Genomic DNA, 23,630 nt, shown 5'->3' with positions numbered 1-23,630 from the left:
GGGCAGGGCAGGACAGGACATGACAGGACAGGGCGCTGCAGGGCAGGACAAGACAGGGCAGGACAGAACAGGGCGGTGCAAGACAGGACAGTACAGGACAGGGCGGAGCAGGGCATGACAGGCATTGGAAGGGTGGTCCACCACTCAGATCTCTCCTGTCTGGACGACACCACACCTGACTTGCTGGTTGGTGCAGGCTCTTCTTATCTAATTACTTGTAACACCAATGACACCACCAGCCATCAGTATCAATGCTGACCGTTTGTCACATTTAGATATGCCACGTTCAAAACATCTGGGAACTCAAATCTTAGGCTTTCAACTTCAGTGCGTTCAAGACAACTGGGAACTCTGGGGGAAAAATTGTTTTGAAAGGTCTTCCAACTTGGAATTCCAATTCTGTTCAGAGCTTCGAGTTTCCGACCAGACGGTTCCTGACGCCATGATTTGACCTTGTTCTCCCTTAACTCCCACATGGCACCATTTCCCTACACACTGTTTTGGACCAGAGCAGTATAAGGGAAAAGAACAAAGGTGACTTCAATCAACCTCTCACCTCATTTTCTCACGTCCCTGTTATGCTGATGCCCATTGTGTTTACATGGTGAAGCTCATTCCAACCAGGCCTTCTTACCAGGGCTGTCTTACCAGGGCTGTCTTACCAGGGCTGTCTTACCAGGGCTGTCTTACCAGGGCCTTCTTACCAGGGCTGTCTTACCAGGGCTGTCTTACCAGGGCTGTCTTACCAGGGCTGTCTTACCAGGGCTGTCTTACCAGGGCCGTCTTACCAGGGCTGTCTTACCAGGGCTGTCTTACCAGGGCCGTCTTACCAGGGCCGTCTTACCAGGGCCGTCTTACCAGGGCCGTCTTACCAGGGCTGTCTTACCAGGGCCTTATAGGCTTAGTTTGTTTTGGTCAGATCAGAAAAGGAATCTGTGTAATTACGCACATCAAGCTTTTATACAGTATGGATATACATAATAACTATGATCTCAAGGGAATCCTCTGGTTGACCCGTGTCTTCGACATCTCACAGAGCACAACACTGTGTCTAAACCGGAGTGAGTTCAGTACAAAACGTTATTATTGAGACTTGGGTCCTCAGCACAGGTCAAACCAGTGAACACTCAGAGTCTCAGACACACTGGGCAGACGACGTCATTTCAATGTGCATCATTTGGTTAGGACAATGATCAATGAGATAACAGCTTCTATTCACACACTCAAAAAAGACAGACAAAGGTTAGTTGAATTTCCAATGTGTTATCACTGCTCTATCAACCATTTAAAAGCACAGCAAAGTTCAAAGGTCAAATGGGAACACAATGCGTGTTATCACGGTGCTTCATCGAATAGCAGAACCAAATGACCTGGATTGCAGTAGAGATTAATAGTACACGGTGCAGGTGATCAATGCTGTTCCAGATTCTGATTATTACAACAATTGTGAAGATCTCCACAGACCTGGGATGACCTACGCATGCCATCTTGACCTGGGACGACCTATGCATGCCATCTTGACCTGGGACGACCTATGTGCCATCTTGACCTGGGACGACCTACGCATGCCATCTTGGTTCTTCTGTAGCTCAGTTGGTAGAGCATGACGCCAGGGTAGTGGGTTCGATCCCGGGACCACCCATACGTAGAATGTATGCACACATGACTTGACCTTTGGATAAAAGCGTCTGCTAAATGGCATATATTATTATTATTATTATCTTGACCTGGGACGACCTATGCATGCCATCTTGACCTGGGACGACCTATGCATGCCATCTTGACCTGGGACGACCTATGCATGCCATCTTGACCTGGGACGACCTATGCATGCCATCTTGACCTGGGACGACCTATGCATGCCATCTTGACCTGGGACGACCTATGCATGCCATCTTGACCTGGGACGACCTATGCATGCCATCTTGACCTGGGACGACCTATGCATGCCATCTTGACCTGTGACGACCTACGCATGCCATCTTGACCTGGGACGATCTATGATCTTGACCTGGGACGACCTAAGCATGCCATCTTGACCTGTTACAACCTACGCATGCCATCTTGACCTGGGACGACCTAAGCATGCCATCTTGACCTGTTACAACCTACGCATGCCATCTTGACCTGGGACGACCTATGCGTGCCATCTTGACCTGGGAACCTATGCATGCCATCTTGACCTGGGGCGACCTACGCATGCCATCTTGACCTGTTACAACCTACGCATGCCATCTTGACCTGGGACGACCTATCGTGCCATCTTGACCTGGGACCCTATGCCATCTTGACCTGGGATGCCATCTTGACCTGGGACGACCTATGCGTGCCATCTTGACCTGGGGCCCTATGCATGCCATCTTGACCTGGGACGACCTACGCATGCCATCTTGACCTGTTACAACCTACGCATGCCATCTTGACCTGGGACGACCTATGCCCATCTTGACCTGGGACGACCTAAGCACCATCTTGACCTGTTACAACCTGCCATCTTGACCTGGGACCTATGCATGCCATCTTGACCTGCACCTGCCCATCTTGACCTGCATGCCATCTTGACGACCCTAAGCATGCCACCTGGGACCTGGGACGACCTATGCCATCTTGACCTGGGAACGACCTGCCATCTTGACCTGGGACGACCTGCCATCTTGACCTGCCATCTTGACCTGGGACGACCTATGCCATCTTGACCTGGGATGCCCATCTTGACCTGGGACCTACGATGCCATCTTGACCTGGGGCGACCTACGCATGCCATCTTGACCTGGGACGACCTATGCATGCCATCTTGACCTGGGACGACCTATGCATGCCATCTTGACCTGGGACGACCTATGCATGCCATCTTGACCTGGGACGACCTATGCATGCCATCTTGACCTGGGACGACCTATGCATGCCATCTTGACCTGGGACGACCTACGCATGCCATCTTGACCTGGGACGACCTACGCATGCCATCTTGACCTGGGACGACCTATGCATGCCATCTTGACCTGGGACGACCTATGCATGCCATCTTGACCTGGGACGACCTATGCATGCCATCTTGACCTGGGACGACCTACGCATGCCATCTTGACCTGTGACGACCTATGCATGCCATCTTGACCATGTGCGCTTTCTATGATGACATAAGAAGACATTTATAGATTCAGGAACCTCAAAATGTGGCCATGGACGTTAATCATTTTAAGGTCGACCGTGACATTAGTTTGAAACATTTTCTTAACTTTAGACTAATTACGGTATCATAACATTGACCTTTGAATTGTGTTTGGTTGTCAAAACAACCAGATATCAACATTTAAAGGAGATCTTCTGACTACGGCGATGTCATCTACAAAATAGCTTCCAATACTCTCCTCAGCAAACTGGGCGCAGTCTATCACAGTGCCATCCGTTTTGTTACCAAATCACCTTATACTACCCACCACTGCGACCTGTATGCTCTAGTCGGCTGGCCCTCGCTACATATTCGTCGCCAGACCCACTGGCTCCAGGTCATCTATAAGTCCATGCTAGGTAAAGCTCCGCCTTATCTCAGTTCACTGGTCACGATGGCAACACCCATCCGTACCACGCGCTCCAGCAGGTGTATCTCACTGATCATCCCTAAAGCCAACACCTCATTTGGCCGCCTTTCCTTCCAGTTCTCTGCTGCCTGTGACTGGAACGAATTGCAAAAATTGCTGAAGTTGGAGACTTTTATCTCCCTCACCAATTTCAAACATCTGCTATCTGAGCAGCTAACCGATCGCTGCAGCCGTACATAGTCTATCGGTAAATAGCCCACCCAATTTTACCTACCTCATCCCCATACTGTTTATATTTATTTACTTTTCTGCTCTTTTGCACACCAGTATCTCTACCTGTACATAACCATCTGATCATTTATCACTCCAGTGTTAATCTGCAAAATTGTAATTATTCGCCTACCTCCTCATGCCTTTTGCACACAATGTATATAGACTCTCTTTTTCTACGGTGTTATTGACTTGTTAATTGTTTACTCCATGTGTAACTCTGTGTTGTCTGTTCACACTGCTATGCTTTATCTTGGCCAGGTCGCAGTTGCAAATGAGAACTTGTTCTCAACTAGCCTACCTGGTTAAATAAAGGTGAAATAAAAAAATAAAAAAATTGGATTGTTCCATCTGAGTCTCTGACTGAGTCTGGCTTTAATTCCAGTTTGTCTTCAAATTAATCATTTATATGTTGAATTCACATCTCCAGCTCAACCAATAATGTAAATGAAAGAATATGACTAAATCAAATCAAAATGTAGACGCTTTTTTAAATGCAGTTTAACTTCTATGGGCTAAATCAGGGTCACAAAGAGTAATTCTTGGTAATCTTAAACAAATATACTTTGAAACAAATGTATACATGGCTTACGAAAAGAAGACACCTATAACATGTCCGATATAGAGTTAAAATGTATAAAATGTTGAGTTTGCATCCCAATATTACACTTTATATACATCACAGAAGAGTGAAATCGAACAAAAGTGTTTGGCATAGAAACACCAGATTTTCTCCGTTTATTAATCATGTAAAGTATGAATAGCATTCCACCCATTAGGCCATTAGTTGACTGCAGGAAAGGGCTGCCTTCGATGTTTGGTTGAGCTGGAGACGTGAATTCAACATATCAATGATTAATTTGTAGACAAACTGGAATTAAAGCCAGACTCAGTCAGAGGCTCAGATGGAACTATCCAATCAGAAGAGACTCAGATGGAACTAATCCAATCAGAAGATACATCTCCTTTAAATGTTGATATCTGGTGGTTGTGTTGACAACCAAACACAATATCATGACATTTGTAATCAACTAGAACTTGAAACCATAGGCCTATTGCATTGTCTATTTCACAGTTGAATTCTGGGTTGAATTGAAACAACAGCTGTTGATCACTTTGTAAACGCTATAGGCCTAAAAAAAACATCTTTAAATATATATGATAAAGTATAGACACATTTAATTTGCTCTCTTAAACATACCCTTTCGAACAACATCAATAGCAAACTTTAATCGATTTAGTTTTTAAGTGGAGATCTCTCAACAATCATTCTCACGATAGCACATTGGTAATAGTCGGTATACATAATCAGAGTTGGTTAAAAACCCTTAATGGGATGACCAACGTGTATCTGTAAGCAGATCCATTTTTGTATTGTGGATATAACATTGAAGATCTACCATTGTTTTATAAGGTACAAATTCAACATATTTTATACAAGGTTTGTCTATGTTAACATTTGGTTACCATGATAACATAATCCCATGGTTGAAATTTGACCCTCAATTATCAAATCCAATGTATTTTTCATGAATACTCCATGTTGACAAATTACATTGAAACAACGTTTATTCAACCAGTTTGTGCCCAGTGGGGCGGTAGAGTAAAGTATACCAAGGCATAATATACCTTGGGGGTTAAAACACAGGACGAATATATAGATACGTACCGGCCAATGTTTACGCAAAGGACTCCAATAATCTGTAAAAACTACAGGACAGCCATAGAGCCTGGATGAATACATCATCTACGTGTTTTATTCTGAATAATGGGATTTTGGACAATATGGATACAGAGAAAGTGAGAACAGAAAGAGAGAGAGACAACAGAGAGATCGGAGAGAGAGAGAGAGAGAGAGAGAGAGACAACAGAGAGATCGGAGAGAGAGAGAGAGAGAGAGAGAGAGAGAGAGAGAGAGAGAGGCAGAATGTCATCTAAGAAAAAGGGGGAAAAATTCCCCAAAACGATCATGTTGCAATGCAACACATACTGTAGCTAAAATGTATTCCCATTTTCCGAAGCCCACGTTTCATCTTATGTAATGCTCTGTCATTATGTTTTGTAGTGGAAAAACAAAGATTAATTAATTAAACTAATGGCAAAGTTAACGGTTTTATGAGGCACCGCTGCTCAGTCGCGTTGGCGCAACCATTTATTCTGATTCAGCCGCACAGTCTCCAGTCCTGCGCGTAACATACCTATTACATTTAAGTTCATCAGAAATCTAAAATATACTTACAGTTGTTCCTTCTCAGCGATATTTCGAAAATGTTGCTTGAACCTCAAAAATATATTATTTCGGAGTGTCTACCAAAATCCCCCCAAAAAAGTGAATTCCGTCGGGTCGTCCGTCAGAATCGCATGTGTTGATTCTTCCAATCCAAGCAAATGATAATTAATCTTTTAATTTTACAGTCCATGAAGAGAAGTGTGTTTTTGTTTATTTCTGATTGAATAGTTCCCGAGGGCTCCGTCTCTCTCTCTTTTTTCCGTGCCTCCTTCTCTCGTACCTCACAGAGCCCTGTGTGCCACTCGACAGAACGGGACCACTGTCTGCACATGACGTCACACACTACACACACGATTTTTTTTCTTGAGTGCGTAATTGAAAACACATTTTTCAGAGACTTGTAGAGAGAGAGAGAGAGAGAGAGAGAGAGAGAGAGAGAGAGAGAGAGAGAGAGAGAGAACACTTTTTTTACCAATTAGATTCCTGTTTTCTACTTTAATAATACTGAACAAAAATATCAACACAACATGCAGCAATTTCAAAGAGTTCACTGATATACGGTACATATTAAGAAATTAGTCAGTTGAAGTGAATTAAATCGGTCCTTATCTATGGATTTCACATGACTGGGAATACAGATCTGCATCTGTTGGTCACAGATACCTTAATAAAAGATAGGGTTGTGGATCAGAAAACCAGTCAGTATCAGAGTTGACATGCATTATCATGCTGAAACATGAGGTGATGGCAGCAGATGAATGGAATGACAATGGGCCTCAGGATCTCGTCACGGTATCTCTGTGCATCGATAAAATGCAATTATGTTCGTGGTCCGTAGCTTGTGCCATGGGGCACTCTGTTCACAACGTTGACATCAGCAAACTGCTCACCCACACACGCGGTCTGTGGTTGTGAGGCCAGTTGGACTTATTGCTAAATTCTCTAAAACAACGTTGGAGACGGCTTTAGGTAGAAACATGAACATTCAATTATCTGGCAACAGCTCTGGTGGACATTCCTGTAGGCAAAATGTCACATTTTAGAGAGGCCTTTTATTGTCCCCCAGCACAAGGTGCACCTGGATGTTTTTTTTTTCAGCTGAAACATGAGACCAACACTTTGCATGTCGCTTTCATATTTTTGTTCAGTGTATTTTTGTTTTGCTCTGGCAGAACTGTTGTACACGTAGGACACTTTATTTAATATATGTGTACATTGCTATATTTTCCCTTTAAGTAAGCAGGTTACCACAAAGTGTAATATTTCCGAAATTCTGATTTGTGAGAACAGTGCATCAAATCAATGACATTTTTATTGGGGGAGTACACATCTTTTCCAGATGTAACCGCAGCTGCAGCGAAATGCTTGTGTTTCTAGCTCCAACAGTTCAGTAATATATAATGCTTATGTTATCCAAGGTGACGTAGCAGTCAGACACCTTTTGTCTTGTCATGTCCCGTGTATATATCACATCGAATCTGAAATCCCCCAACAGAAGCTCGCCAGCTCACTACTAGCTAGTAGTCAGCTAACCACTGCTAGAGGTCATCAGCTAACCTTTAGCTCGGAAAGCTCTCGCCAGTTTGTACAACGCGACTCAAACCAGAGCATAACGGACCTATTTCCTCTCCATGTCACCGGATCCCTACTGCAAGCTCTGGGTATTCTCACCTGGATCTTCGCAGCTCGCTAGCTGCTATCCGAGTACTGGCTAACATTGGTCCCGGAGCAACCACTTTCTCCCAGCTACCTAAAGAGGCCAATCAGCCACTCCTTGGCTACAATACCCGGACCCCTTCTACTGCTGGTACGGGACACGGAACCTCGCCAATCCTTCACGACTGGACTACGACGTAATCTGCTTGAGGGGATACTCAACTGGCCTCTACATCGCGCCGTCCCCTGAATGCCCATCCGCTTGACGCGGCCCGCTAGCTGCTAGCTGGCTAGAGCATATTGGACTTTTAGCTGTATAAATCCATCGGCCAATCTCTTGGGCCACTATACCTATTTTGCCAATTGGACTTGGACCCCTCTGCTACTCAGAACCCTACTAACCCATCACGACTGGTCTATCGACGTCACCACACGCGGAGGCCAAAACAGAGATTCCTCCCATTGAGACACCCCTCTAAGGCCCTTCTGCTAGCTTGCTAGTGTAATAGTATAATTTTGAAATACTACTTCAAGGTCTCAGAGCAAGTGACGTAACCGATTGAAACGCTATTTAGCGCACACCGCTAACTAAGCTAGCCGTTTCACATCCGTTACACTAGCCCTGGCCTGCTAGCTGTCTGAATCGCCGTGTCTCCAGCCAGCTTAATTACTCACTGGACCCCTATGATCACCCGGCTACACATGCCTCTCCCCAATATCAATGTGCCTTGTCCATTACTGTCCTGGTTAGTGATTATTGTCTTAATTCACTGTAGAGCCTCTAGCCCTGCTCAATATGCCTTAACCAACCATTTAGTTCCGACTACCACATGGTGACATCACCTGGTTTAAACGTCTCTAGAGACTATATCTCTCTCATCATTACTCAATGCCTAGGTTTACCTCCAATGGACTCTCTTCCTACCTTACCTTTGTCTGTACATTATGCCTTGAATCTATTCTCTCACACCCAGAAACCAGCTCCTTTCACTCTCTGCTCTGAACGCACTAAACGACCAGTCCTGATAGCCTTTAGCTATCGTTCTAGAGGACCAATTCTTATTTCTTTTAGCCGTACCCTCATCCTACTCCTCCTCTGTTCCTCTGGCGACGTAGAGGTGAATCCAGGCCCTGCAGTGCCTAGCTCCACTCCCATTCCCTAGGCGCTCTCTTTTGATGACTTCTGTAACCGTGATAGCCTTGGTTTCATGCATGTTAACATCAGAAGCCTCCTCCCTAAGTTTATTTTATTCACTGCTTTAGCACACTCTGCCGACCCGGATGTCCTAGCCGTGTCTGAATCCTGTTAAGCATTTCACAGTTTCGGTCACCTAGCAGCACGAGCTCTGAAGATAGCTGGGGGGCAATCAATTAAAATATGGTGTCCAGGGCACAGCTGGGGGCAGAGGGTGGTCTATAGCAAGCGGCAACAGTAAGAGACTTTTTAAAAGTAGAAGTTAGAATTGTTTTGGTACAGACCTGGATAGTAAGACAGATCTCTGCAGTAGATTGCAGCACCGCACCCTTTGGCAATTCTATCTTGGTGGAAAATGTTATAGCTAGTTAGCTGGCTAGCTTCTGATTGGGGTTCCGGATATAAAGTATAAAAATAGTACATCTGTACCACATTGGGTGAGGCAGGTTGTAGGAGAGTATATTCATTCTGTAGATGAAAAGTGAGATTAAATATATTCGAAATATATATGAAGAAAACGATATATACATGGGACAAGACAAAGACACACGTCCGACTGCTACATCTTGTTATACAACATCTAACTGAGAAAAGGTTTCCCAACACTAGGTATACCTCTGCTCTAAGCTACTTTTACACACTGGTATTTATAGTTTGTCATCTTGGAGCATACCATTAGGCACACAATCTAGAGGGAGAAGGCGTAAATTCAAAACCAACAATTCAAGGGTAGCACCTCCGTCAATCACATTATAATATAATAATATAAATAAATATATAATATAAATAATAATATATGCCATTTAGCAGACGCTTTTATCCAAAGCGACTTACAGTCATGTGTGCATACATTCTACGTATGGGTGGTCCCGGGGATCGAACCCACTACCCTGGCGTTACAAGCGCCATGCTCTACCAACTGAGCTACAGAAGGACCACATTGTTATCAAGGTTTTACAAAATGCTGCAGCAAATTGATGTCTGACTACCAGTTAATGCCAAGTTCATCTGAACTGGCCTAATGACTGTTTAGTAAAATATACATTAAAGTGGCCTGGAAATACTATGACATATGGTGACATTGCTAAAATAACGTTAACTAGCTAAAATGTTGTTGCTCTCCCCTCAATCTTAGCTAGTTCGCTAAAGTTATACTGCTTCTAAAGACAATCTGGAGACATCATAATGATGACAAAAGAGTGTCCTAATAGCAGAGTTACTTATAAAGAGAAGGAATAATAGGGGACATACGGTAGTTGTCTTTGTGATTAAAACCTCGACGGGATCAGTGTCCCTCCACCAGGACAGCTGAGCTAATGTGCGCTAATGTGATTAGCATAACGTTGTAAGTAACAAGAACATTTCCCGGGACAGACAGACACATTATGGGGTATTGTGTGTAGATTGATGAGAAAATGTTTTTCTTTAATCCATTTTAGAATAAATCTAACATGTGGAGAAGGATCTGAATCTGGGGAAGTGTAGCAAAACAGTATTGAAGGGAAAGTGTAGCAAAGTAGTATTGAAGGTCCCAAGAACACAGTGGCCTTCGTCATTCTTAAATGGAAGAAGTTTGGAACCACCAAGACTCTTCCTAGAGCTGGTCTCTAGACCAAATTGAGCAATCAGGGAGGAACCTGATGGTCACTCTGAAAGAGCTCCAGAATTCCTCTGTGGAGATGGGGGAACCTTCCAGAAGGACAACCACCTCTGCAGCACTCCACCAATCAGGCCTTTATGGTAGAGTGGCCAGACAGAAGCCACTCCTCAGTAAAAGGCACATGAAAGTCCGCTTGGAGTTTGCCAAAATGCACCAAGGGACTCTCAGACCATGAGAAACAAGATTATCTGGTCTGATGGAACTGAAATTGAACTCTTTGGCCTGAATGCCAAGCGTGATGTTATGAGGAAACTTGTCACCATCCCTAAGGTGAAGCATGATGGTGGCAGCATCACGCAGTGGGGATGTTTTTCAGCGGCAGGGACTGGGAGACTCGTCAGGATCAAGGGAAAGATGAACGGAGCAAAGTACAGCGAGATCCTTAATGAAAACTTGCTCCAGAGCACTCAGGACCTCAGACTGGGGAGAAGGTTCACCATCCAACAGGACAACTATAAGGGCACAGGGCGAGACCCAGATGCAGACACTGGAGACAACGCAGGAGTGGCTGTGTGGTCCCAAGTCTAAGATTAAGGGTGTCTTTTCCTAGTTTAAAATGATAAACATTCAACATTGGCTATAAATGAAGCATGATATGTGCCACTCTCAAAAAAACTGTTAACCTGTTACTCCTACCCCCTACTTTTTCGAACATTCTGTTAAAAATCGCGCAACATTTCAGCGCCCTGCTGCTCATGCCAAGAATATAGTATATGCATATGATTAGTATGTGTGGATAGAAAACACTCAGACGTTTATAAAACTGGTTAAATCACGGCTGTGACTATAACAGAACGTGCGTTTCATCGAAAAGTGCAGGAAAATCTGATCACTGAAAATGGAAAAATATATCCATGCGCGACTTGAACCCATTGATAAAGGTGAACCACATTTAATGGGGCTGAGGTTGCAATACCTACAGCTTCCACACGTTGTCTAGAGTCTTGTCATTTGCCTACTATTTGTTTCTTGGTCAAACAGACACAAGGCAGCGCAGTTCTTCCGGTCTCCGATCGGATATTTTGGTTGAGATTTACCCGGACATTATTTCCAGACGCACAGCTATAGAATATAATTCGCCTCGTGATCAATTTGGTCGCTTATTAACGTGTACTAATACCTAAAGTTGCATTACAAAAGTATTTTGAAGTGTTTTGTGAAAGTTTATCGTCAACATTTTTAATTTTAAAAAATGACGTTACGTTATAAGACGCTATTTTTTCCGTTTATCACACAGTCTTCATAGATCGATATCTAGGCTATATATGGACCGGTTTAATAAAAAAAAAGACCCAATAGTGATTATGGGACATCTAGGAGTGCCCACAAAGAAGATGGTCAAAGGTAATGAATGTTTTATATTTTATTTGTGCGGTTTGTGTAGCGACGACTATGCTAATTATTTTGTTTACGTCCCCTGCGGGTCTTTTGGGGTGTTACATGCTATCAGATAATAGCTTCTCATGCTTTCGCCGAAAAGCATTTTAAAAATCTGACTTGTTGCCTGGATTCACAACGAGTGTAGCTTTAATTCAATACCCTACATGTGTATTTTAATGAACGTTTGAGTTTTAACTAGTACTATTAGCATTTAGCGTAGCGCATTTGCATTTCCAGATTTGCATTTCCAGATGTCTCAGGTAGGAGCAAGAGGTTAATCCTCTACGGGATTGCTGTCCCAACAATGGGACGGTTGAGCTAACGTGCGCTAATGTGACTAGAATGACGTTGTAAGTAACAGCAAACTTTCCAGGACATAGACATGTCTTATATGGGCAGAAATATAAAATGAGTGTTAATCTTACTGCACTGTCCAATTTACAGTAGCTATTATAGTGAAAAAAATACCATGCTATTGTTTGAGGAGAAAACTTCACCGCAACTGGTTTGATACATTCACCTCTGAAGGTAAAGAATGTACTTCTCATCCTGAAGGTCCCAGAGATAAAATGTAGCATAGTTTTGTTTGATCAAATCCATGTTCATATTCAAATGTAGTAACTGGGATCTACAGTTTGAACCCTTGCTGTCTCTGGCTCCGCAGCCAACCCGCCCGGCCATCTATATGTGTGAAAGCAAATGATCCATCATGTAAGACTTCCCTGGTATCATGTAAACTTAAATGTTGTATTACCATATAATTTGTCTATGTTCTCTATAGTTATGCACTTAAAAGTGTATCAGTTGACCAATTCGACACATTTGGGCAGACTTGATACAAAATATTGTCCAGTATTGCGATGCTTTAATGGATCAATCTGCACACATACACCTGAACTGCAACATTACATTATGGCCGTTCTCCTGCATTTCAAAGACGCTAAAAAAACTACAGGCAGTTAGATTTGTGTACGTCATTTTAGGTTTAACATTTTTAAAAAGAGACCAATATTTAAGGGATTTTAACACAGTGATGTGTTTTATTTGGTGTCTATAGGGACAACCACAGTGATGGGTTTAATCTGGTGTCTATAGGGACAACCACAGTGATGGGTTTAATCTGGTGTCTATAGGGACAACCACAGTGATGGGTTTAATCTGGTGTCTATAGGGACAACCACAGTGATGGGTTTAATCTGGTGTCTACAGGGACAACCACAGTGATGGGTTTAATCTGGTGTCTGTAGGGACAACCACAGTGATGGGTTTAATCTGGTGTCTATAGGGACAACCACAGTGATGGGTTTAATCTGGTGTCTGTAGGGACAACCACAGTGATGGGTTTAATCTGGTGTCTATGGGGACAAGTAGATTGATTAAAGCACCAGTGATGTCTTTTATTTGTTGTGATTTACCGTTGACCATTACGAACGCCTCACGTCATTTCTGGTCACAACTTGCAGACTTGTTTTCGAGTTGCTGTGCGTTTTGTTGCCAACCTATTTTGCTACCTGACAACTTTACGGTTTTCACTTTTTAATTACCGTTCATATATTTATTTATTTTTTCCTCAACTTTTTCACTCCGGACGCTTTATCTGGACACGATTCGTCAGGACCTCCAACAGCCGAAGCTAAGTAGTAACATTAACATGATGCCTACTATTTGTAGTCGCTGTACTCATAATATACAGGAGAACGATCGCCTTACGGCGAGGATAGCTGTGCTACAAGCCCAGCTTCAGACGCAATCGTTAGGCAAGGTTAATTTCAGTGTAGGAAAGGATGAAACCGCGTCTGTGCCACCAGTAAGTACAGATAGTAGTATAAATCCCCTGGCACAGTCCCCGCAGCCGGACAACTTTCTCACGGTTTCTGGAAGGAAATGCTGTAGGAATGCTCAACCGGTGTCGCTCATTCAGCAGACAGAAACTTTCAACCGGTTTTCCCCATTAAGTAGTGGGTCGGAGTCAGAGGCCGAGTCTTCTCTGGTCTCTACTCCTCCCGTTACGGGGTCTGAGACGCCGAAACTTCCAACCATTAGCTCTGACAAATTGAAAACTCTAGTCATTGGCGACTCCATTACCCACAGTATTAGACTTAAAACTAATCATCCAGCGATCATACACTGTTTACCAGGGGGCAGGGCTACCGACGTTAAGGCTAATCTGAAGATGGTGCTGGCTAAAGCTAAAACTGGCGAGTGTAGAGAGTATAGAGATATTGTTATCCACGTCGGCACCAACGATGTTAGGATGAAACAGTCAGAGATCACCAAGCGCAACATAGCTTCTGCATGTAAATCAGCTAGAAAGATGTGTCGGCATCGAGTAATTGTCTCTGGCCCCCTCCCAGTTAGGGGGAGTGATGAGCTCTACAGCAGAGTCTCGCAACTCAATCGCTGGTTGAAAACTGTTTTCTGCCCCTCCCAAAAGATAGAATTTGTAGATAATTGGCCCTCTTTCTGGGACTCACCCACAAACAGGACCAAGCCTGACCTGCTGAGGAGTGACGGACTCCATCCTAGCTGGAGGGGTGCTCTCATCTTATCTGCCAACATAGACAGGGCTCTAACTCCTCTAGCTCCACAATGAAATAGGGTGCAGGCCAGGCAGCAGGCTGTTAGCCAGCCTGCCAGCATAGTGGAGTCTGCCACTAGCACAGTCAGTGTAGTCAGCTCAGCTATCACCATTGAGACCGTGTCTGTGCCTCGACCTAGGTTGGGCAAAACTAAACATGGCGGTGTTCGCCTTAGCAATCTCACTAGGATAAAGACCACCTCCATTCCAGTCACCTCTCAAAATAGGGCTACTTAATGTTAGATCCCTTACTTCAAAGGCAATTATAGTCAATGAACTAATCACTGATCATAATCTTGATGTGATTGGCCTGACTGAAACATGGCTTAAGCCTGATGAATTTACTGTTTTAAATGAGGCCTCACCTCCTGGCTACACTAGTGACCATATCCCCCGTGCATCCCGCAAAGGCGGAGGTGTTGCTAACATTTACGATAGCAAATTTCAATTTACAAAAAAAAAAAAAGACGTTTTCGTCTTTTGAGCTTCTAGTCATGAAATCTATGCAGCCTACTCAATCACTTTTTATAGCTACTGTTTACAGGCCTCCTGGGCCATATACAGCGTTTCTCACTGAGTTCCCTGAATTCCTATCGGACCTTGTAGTCATAGCAGATAATATTCTAATCTTTGGTGACTTTAATATTCACATGGAAAAGTCCACAGACCAACTCCAAAAGGCTTTCGGAGCCGTCATCGACTCGGTGGGTTTTGTCCAACATGTCTCTGGACCTACTCACTGTCACAGTCATACTCTGGACCTAGTTTTGTCCCATGGAATAAATGATGTGGATCTTAATGTTTTTCCTCATAATCCTGGACTATCGGACCACCATTTTATTACGTTTGCAATTGCAACAAATAATCTGCTCAGACCCCAACCAAGGACCATCAAAGCTCGTGCTATAAATTCACAGACAACACAAAGATTCCTTGATGCCCTTCCAGATTCCCTCTGTCTACCCAAGGACGCCAGAGGACAAAAATCAGTTAACCACCTAACTGAGGATCTCAATTTAATCTTGCGCAATACCCTAGATGCAGTTGCACCCCTAAAAACTAAAAACATTTCTCATAAGAAACTAGCTCCCTGGTACACAGAAAATAACCGAGCTCTGAAGCAAGCTTCCAGAAAATTGGAACGGAAATGGCGCCACACCAAACTGGAAGTCTTCCGACTAGCTTGGAAAGATGGTACCGTGCAGTACCGAAGAGCCCTCACTGCTGCTCAATCATCCTATTTTTCTAACTTAATTGAGGAAAATAAGAACAATCCGAAATTCCTTTTTGATACTGTCGCAAAGCTAACTAAAAAGCAGCACTCCCCAAGAGAGGATGAATTTCACTTTAGCAGTGATAAATTCATGAACTTCTTTGAGGAAAAGATTATGATTATTAGAAAGCAAATTACGGACTCCTCTTTAAACCTGCGTATTCCTCCAAACCTAAGTTGTCCTGAGTCTGCACAACTCTGCCAGGACCTAGGATCAAGAGAGACGCTCAAGTGTTTTAGTACTATATCTCTTGACACAATGATGAAAATAATCATGGCCTCTAAACCTTCAAGCTGCATACTGGACCCTATTCCAACTAAACTACTGAAAGAGCTGCTTCCTGTGCTTGGCCCTCCTATGTTGAACATAATAAATGGCTCTCTATCCACTGGATGTGTACCAAACTCACTAAAAGTGGCAGTAATAAAGCCTCTCTTGAAAAAGCCAAACCTTGACCCAGAAAATATAAAAAACTATCGGCCTATATCGAATCTTCCATTCCTCTCAAAAATTTTAGAGAAGGCTGTTGCGCAGCAACTCACTGCTTTCCTGAAGACAAACAATGTATACGAAATGCTTCAGTCTGGTTTTAGACCCCATCATAGCACTGAGACGGCACTTGTGAAGGTGGTAAATGACATTTTAATGGCATCGGACCGAGGCTCTGCATCTGTCCTTGTGCTCCTAGACCTTAGTGCTGCTTTTGATACCATCGATCACCACATTCTTTTGGAGAGATTGGAAACCCAAATTGGTCTACACGGACATGTTCTGGCCTGGTTCTGATCTTATCTGTCGGAAAGATATCAGTTTGTCTCTGTGAATGGTTTGTCCTCTGACAAATCAACTGTAAATTTCGGTGTTCCTCAAGGTTCCGTTTTAGGACCACTATTGTTTTCACTATATATTTTACCTCTTGGGGATGTTATTCGAAAACATAATGTTAACTTTCACTGCTATGCGGATGACACACAGCTGTACATTTCAATGAAACATGGTGAAGCCCCAAAATTGCCCTCGCTAGAAGCATGTGTTTCAGACATAAGGAAGTGGATGGCCGCAAACTTTCTACTATTAAACTCGGACAAAACAGAGATGCTTGTTCTAGGTCCCAAGAAACAAAGAGATCTTCTGTTGAATCTGACAATTAATCTTAATGGTTGTACAGTCGTCTCAAATAAAACTGTGAAGGACCTCGGCGTTACTCTGGAGCCTGATCTCTCTTTTGAAGAACATATCAAGACCATTTCGAGGACAGCTTTTTTCCATCTACGTAATATTGCAAAAATCTGAAACTTTCTGTCCAAAAATGATGCAGAAAAATTAATCCATGCTTTTGTCACTTCTAGGTTAGACTACTGCAATGCTCTACTTTCCGGCTACCCGGATAAAGCACTAAATAAACTTCAGTTAGTGCTAAATACGGCTGCTAGAATCCTGACTAGAACCAAAAATTTGATCATATTGCTCCAGTGCTAGCCTCTCTACACTGGCTTCCTGTCAAAGCAAGGGCTGATTTTAAGGTTTTACTGCTAACCTACAAAGCATTACATGGGCTTGCTCCTACCTATCTCTCTGATTTGGTCCTGCCGTACATACCTACACGTATGCTACGGTCACAAGACGCAGGCCTCCTAATTGTCCCTAGAATTTCTAAGCAAACAGCTGGAGGCAGGGCTTTCTCCTATTGAGCTCCATTTTTATGGAACGGTCTGCCTACCCATGTCAGAGAAGCAAACTCGGTCTCAACCTTTAAGTCTTTACTGAAGACTCATCTCTTCAGTGGGTCATATGATTGAGTGTAGTCTGGCCCAGGAGTGGGAGGGTGAACGGAAAAGCTCTGGAGCAACGAACCGCCCTTGCTGTCTCTGCCTGGCCGGTTCCCCTCTTTCCACTGGGATTCTCTGCCTCTAACCCTATTACAGGGGCTGAGTCACTGGCTTACTGGGGCTCTCTCATGCCATCCCTGCAGGGGGTGCGTCACCTGAGTGGGTTGATTCACTGTTGTGGTCATCCTGTCTGGGTTGGCGCCCCCCCCACTTGGGCTGTGCCGTGGCGGAGATCTTTGTGGGCTATACTCAGCCTTGTCTCAGGATGGTAAGTTGGTGGTTGAAGATATCCCTCTAGTGGTGTGGGGGCTGTGCTTTGGCAAAGTGGGTGGGGTTATATCCTTCCTGTTTGGCCCTGTCCGGGGGTGTCCTCGGATGGGGCCACAGTGTCTCCTGTCCCCTCCTGTCTCAGCCTCCAGTATTTATGCTGCAGTAGTTTGTGTCGGGGGGCTGGGGTCAGTTTGTTATATCTGGAGTACTTCTCCTGTCCTAATTCGGTGTCCTGTGTGAATCTAAGTGTGCGTTCTCTAATTCTCTCCTTCTTTCTTTCTCTCTCTCGGAGGACCTGAGCCCTAGGACCATGCCCCAGGACTACCTGACATGATGACTCCTTGCTGTCCCCAGTCCACCTGGCCATGCTGCTGCTCCAGTTTCAACTGACCTGAGCCCTAGGACCATGCCCCAGGACTACCTGACATGATGACTCCTTGCTGTCCCCAGTCCACCTGGCCATGCTGCTGCTCCAGTTTCAACTGTTCTGCCTTACTATTATTCGACCATGCTGGTCATTTATGAACATTTGAACATCTTGGCCATGTTCTGTTATAATCTCCACCCGGCACAGCCAGAAGAGGACGGGCCACCCCACATATGCTCTCTCTAATTCTCTCTTTCTTTCTTTCTTTCTCTCTCTCGGAGGACCTGAGCCCAAGGACCGTGCCCCAGGACTACCTGACATGATGACTCCTTGCTGTCCCCGGTCCACTTGACTGTGCTGCTGCTCCAGTTTCAACTGTTCTGCCTTGTTATTATAATAATAATATATGCCATTTAGCGGACGCTTTTATCCAAAGCGACTTACAGTCATGTGTGCATACATTCTACGTATGGGTGGTCCCGGGAATTGAACCCACTACCCTGGCGTTACAAGCGCCATGCTCTACCAACTGAGCTACAGAACTGAGCTACAGAAGGACCATGTTCTGTTATAATCTCCACCCGGCACAGCCAGAAGAGGACTGGCCACCCCACATAGCCTGGTTCCTCTCTAGTTTTCTTCCTAGGTTTTGGCCTTTCTAGGGAGTTTTTCCTAGCCACCGTGCTTCTACACCTGCATTGCTTGCTGTTTGGGGTTTTAGGCTGGGTTTCTGTACAGCACTTTGAGATATCAGCTGATGTACGAAGGGCTATATAAATACATTTGATTTGATTTGATTTGATTTATTTGGTGTCTATGGGGACGAGGAGAGCCTGACATATATGACATGCTGTCTAAGGTTGAAGAGAGGCTTTATGTTGGAGACCGCAGAGAAAAGAGTTCTGCTCCAGCTGCTGGTCAATAGTTCAGTGGAACCCACACTGTCAACAGCGAAGATGGTGAGTGAACATAGTCTAAAGATGGACGTGTAGCCTATCGTGTTAAATACAGGACAAGAGGCAAGGGGAGGCATCAGTAGGACTAAATGAAAATTATATCAGCAACGTCCAGTTCAAAAAGTAATAATACAATGACCAAACATTGTTAATTGTTACCAGAGTGAGTGGGGTGTTGGAGCGTGTACATGGTTTGGGATATGAGGGGGTGGGAGGTTACAACCTTTAAAAGTCTTCGCTGTTGGGGGGGTTGAAGTGTCTGTACTATATCTAGACGATATAAGAAAGCTCAGGAAATAAAGTATTTATATTTTTTTGTGACACATATTTAACACCTTACGAACCCCTTACGACCTTCTTCCGGTCGTTTGTATGGGTTACCATCAGACGAGTCATGTGACAATTGTGGGAGGGTTTTCAGAATGTTTATTAGATTGACGCACGGGTGTTTCAATATACTCTTAATTATTTTTTAAACAAGATAAGAGTAGCGCAGGTTTAAGGCACTGCATCACAGTGCTAGAGGCATCACTACAGATCCGGGTTCGATACCGGGCTGTGTCAAAGCCAGGCGCAACCGGGAGACCCATGAGGCGGCGCACATTTGGACCAGCGTCATCCGGGTTAGGGGAGGGTTTGGCCAGCCCGGGGTGTCCTAGGCCATCTGGCCTCTAGTGACTCCTGTGTCGGGCGCTGACACGGTCGTCAGGTGTACATTGTTTCCTCTGACACATTGGTGCGGCTGGCTTCCGGGTTAAGCGAGCAGTGTGTCAAGAAGCAGTATAACTTTAGCCGGGGTCGTGTTTTGGAGGACGCATGGCTCTTGACCTTTGCCTCTCCTGAGTCCGTACGGGTGTTGTAGCGATGGGACAAGACTGTAACTACCAATAAAACATAAAACATTTAAAGATATAGACTGGATGGATGTTCCCGGGGGAACTCAGTCACACATTTTCTCTTACGCCCAGTATCTTGTCTTTTCCCTTCTTAACTTGATAATTTCCTCTAGTCTTCCTGTCTTCTCCTCTCATCCTCTTGTGTTTTCCTGAGGGGATCCCTACAGACCGTCAGTCAGGGAATCATGGCAGCTTCACTTTCTCCTTTTCTTTACTGAGCTGCTTGGTGAGAGACATTATGGTCTGTCTGTCTGTGTGTCTGTCTGCCTGTCTGCCTGTCCTCCTGCCTGTCCTCCTGCCTGCCTGCCTGCCTGCCCGTCTGTCTGTCTGTCTGTCTGTCTGCCTGTCCGCCGGCCCGTCTGTCTGTCTGTCTGTCTGTCTGTCTGTCTGTCTGCCTGTCTGCCTGTCTGTCTGTCTGCCTGCCTGTCTGTCTGTCTGTCTGTCTGTCTGCCTGCCTGTCTGCCTGTCTGCCTGTCCTCCTGCCTGCCTGCCCGTCTGTCTGTCTGTGTGAGGGTAGTATAGGGTAGCCACTTTGTCTACATACTCATCTCATATGTATATACTGTACTCAATACCATCTACTGCATCCTTATGTAATACATGTATCACTAGCCACTTTAACTATGCCACTTTGTCTACATACTCATCTCATATGTATATACTGTACTCAATACCATCTACTGCATCCTTATGTAATACATGTATCACTAGCCACTTTAACTATGCCACTTTGTCTACATACTCATCTCATATGTATATACTGTACTCGATACCATCTACTGCATCCTTATGTAATACATGTATCACTAGCCACTTTAACTATGCCACTTTGTCTACATACTCATCTCATATGTATATATTGTACTCGATACCATCTACTGCATCCTTATGTAATACATGTATCACTAGCCACTTTAACTATGCCACTTTGTCTACATACTCATCTCATATGTATATATTGTACTCGATACCATCTACTGCATCCTTATGTAATACATGTATCACTAGCCACTTTAACTATGCCACTTTGTCTACATACTCATCTCATATGTATATACTGTACTCGATACCATCTACTGTATGCTGCCCTGTACCATCACTCATTCATATATCCTTATGTAATACATGTATCACTAGCCACTTTAACTATGCCACTTTGTTTACTTTGTCTACATACTCATCTCATATGTATATACTGTACTCGATACCATCTACTGTATGCTGCCCTGTACCATCACTCATTCATATATCCTTATGTACATATTCTTTATCCCCTTACACTGTGTATTAACATTTAAGTCATTTAGCAGACGCTCTTATCCAGAGCGACTTACAAATTGTGTATAACTAGAAGCGCAAGCATTTCGCTACACTCACATTAACATCTGCTAACCATGTGTATGTGACAAATAACATTTGATTTGATTTGATTTAACAACACAAAGACAGGAACAATCATCCACAAAACCCAACACAAAACAGGCTACCTAAATATGGTTCCCAATCAGAGACAATGACTCACACCTGCCTCTGATTGAGAACCATATCAGGCCACACACAGAAACGGACAAACTAGACACACAACATAGAATGCCCACCCAGCTCACGTCCTGACCAACACTAAAACAAGGAAAACACACAAGAATGATGGTCAGAACGTGACAGGTACAACCTTACAGTGCCGTTCACACTACCCTCTGTAGTGCTGTGCGGTCGGAGGCCGAGCAGTTGCCATACCAGGATCGGAAGACCCATGTCAAATCTTTTCAGTCTCCTGAGGGGGAATAGGTTTTGTTGTGCCCTCTTCACGACCGTCTTGATGTGCTTGGACCATGATGGTTTGTTGGTGATGTGGACAAGAAGGAACTTGAAGCTCTCAACCTGCTCCACTGCAGCCCTGTCGATGAGAATGGGGGCGTGCTCGGTCCTCTTTTTCATGTAGTCCTTTGTCATCTCCTTTGTCTTGATCTTGTTGAGGGAGAGGCTGTTGTACTTGCACCACACGGCCAGGTCTCTGACCTCCTCCTCCCTATAGACACTGTTGTGTCATCGTCAAATGTATTGATGGTGTTGGAGTCGTGCCTGGCCGAGCATGAATACAGGATGGGGCTGAACACGCACCCCTGAAGGGCCTCTGTGTTGAGGATCAGCGGATGTGTTGTTACTTACCCTCACCACCTGGGGGCGGCCCATCAGGAAGTCCAGGATCCTGTTGCAGAGGGAGGTGTTTAGTCCCAGGGTCCTTAGCTTAGTGATGAGCTTTGAGGGCACTATGGTGTTGAAAGCTGAGCTGTAATCAATGAATAGCATTCTCATGTAGGTGTTCCGTCTGTCCAGGTGGGAAAGGGCAGTGTGGAGTGCAATAGAGACGGCATTATCTGTGGATCTGTTAGGGCGGTATGCAAATTGGAGTGGGTCTAGTGTGTTTGGGATGATGGTGTTGATGTGAGCCATGACCTGCCTTTCAAAGCATTTCATGGCTACAGACGTGAGTGCTATGGGTCGATAGTCATTTAGGCAGGTTACCTTAGTGTTCTTGGGCACAGGGACTATGGTGGTCTGCTAAAACATGCTTGTATTACAGACTCGGACAGGGAGAGGTTGAAAATGTCAGTGAAGACACCTGCCAGTTGGTCAGAGCATGCTCGCAGCACACGTCCTGGTATTCCATCTGGTCCTGCGGCCTTGTGAATGTTGACCTGTTTAAAGGTCTTAATCACATCGCCTGCAGAGAGCGTGATCACACAGTCGTCCGGAACAGCTGGTGCTCTCATGCATGTTTCAGTGTTATTTGCATCAAAGCGAGTGTAGAAGTAGTTTAGCTCGTCTGGTAGGCTCGTAATATAAATAATAATAATAATAATAATATAATAATGATAATAATAATATAATAATAATAATAATAAATAATAATAATATATAATATAATAATATAATAATATCATCTGGTAGGCTCGTGTCACTGGGCAGCTCTCGGCTGTGCTTCCCTTTGTAGTCTGTAATGGTTTGCCCTGCCACATCCGAAAAGCGTCAGTGCCGGTAAAGTACGCCTCGATCTTAGTCCTGTATTGATGCTTTGCCTGTTTGATGGTTCGTCGGAGGACATAGCGGGATTTCTTATAAGTTTCCAGGTTAGAGTCCCACTCCTTGAAAGTGGCAGCTCTAGCTTTTAGCTCAGTGCGGATGCTGCCTGTAATCCATGGCTTCTGATTGGGGTATGTACGTACGGTCACTGTGGGGACGACGTCATCGAGGCACTTGTTGATGAAGCCAGTGAAGGATGTGCTGTACTCCTCAATGCCATTGGAGGAATCCCGGAACATAACATACAGTCTGTGCTGTAAATCAGTCCTGTATCTGCTTCATCTGACCACTTTATTATAATGTGTGTGTGTGTGTGTGTGTGTGTGTGTGTGTGTGTGTGTGTGTGTGTGTGTGTGTGTGTGTGTGTGTGTGTGTGTGTGTGTGTGTGTGTGTGTGTGTGTGTGTGTGTGTGTGTGTGTGTGTGCGTGTGTGCGTGTGTGTGT

The 23,630-nt window shown here is 44.4% G+C and overlaps 1 protein-coding gene across 1 annotated transcript in view; it reads right to left on the bottom strand.

Annotated features, from left to right (window-relative positions):
- Positions 1–6,341, bottom strand: part of LOC127928226 (lysophosphatidic acid receptor 1) — a 119,967-nt gene extending 113,626 nt beyond the window's left edge. Inside the window, exon 1 of the mRNA XM_052515356.1 lies at positions 6,052–6,341. The gene's annotated coding sequence lies outside the window, so the exon portion shown is untranslated. The remainder of the gene's footprint in view (positions 1–6,051) is intronic.
- Between the last annotated feature and the right edge of the window lie 17,289 nt (positions 6,342–23,630).

Source organism: Oncorhynchus keta, unplaced genomic scaffold, assembly GCF_023373465.1.
Source record: "Oncorhynchus keta strain PuntledgeMale-10-30-2019 unplaced genomic scaffold, Oket_V2 Un_scaffold_2376_pilon_pilon, whole genome shotgun sequence".
In the NCBI taxonomy this organism is placed as follows: domain Eukaryota; kingdom Metazoa; phylum Chordata; class Actinopteri; order Salmoniformes; family Salmonidae; genus Oncorhynchus; species Oncorhynchus keta.
This window is presented reverse-complemented; position numbering and strand designations above follow the sequence as displayed.